At 47.4% G+C, this 234-nt stretch overlaps 1 protein-coding gene across 1 annotated transcript in view; it reads right to left on the bottom strand.

The window, feature by feature from the left end:
• LOC104997816 (chromosome unknown open reading frame, human C3orf52) overlaps positions 1-234 on the bottom strand; it is a 41,587-nt gene that overhangs the window by 22,358 nt on the left and 18,995 nt on the right. The gene's annotated exons all lie outside the window — the stretch shown is intronic.

Below are 234 nucleotides of genomic sequence, written 5' to 3'. Positions count from 1 at the left end.
AGCTCATCCCAGGTGCAGGCAAGAAGGGGTGCAGGGTCTGTACAGAATTAATAATAATGCAACTGACCACAGGATGGTCTGCCTGTATTATCACCACATCATAGCCATTCCTATCAATGTCAGTGACAAGATACAGCTCTCCCAGGCATCTCATTCTGGGTACCCTATTGTCCCCTCCCTAGAATTGGATATCCTTCCACACTGGGATACAGTTAATGTCCCCTCTTTGTCCAC

This window comes from Bison bison, unplaced genomic scaffold (assembly GCF_000754665.1).
Source record: "Bison bison bison isolate TAMUID 2011002044 unplaced genomic scaffold, Bison_UMD1.0 scf7180017864314, whole genome shotgun sequence".
In the NCBI taxonomy this organism is placed as follows: domain Eukaryota; kingdom Metazoa; phylum Chordata; class Mammalia; order Artiodactyla; family Bovidae; genus Bison; species Bison bison.
The sequence above is the reverse complement of the archived record's forward strand: the minus strand, read 5'-3'. Positions and strand labels throughout refer to the sequence as shown.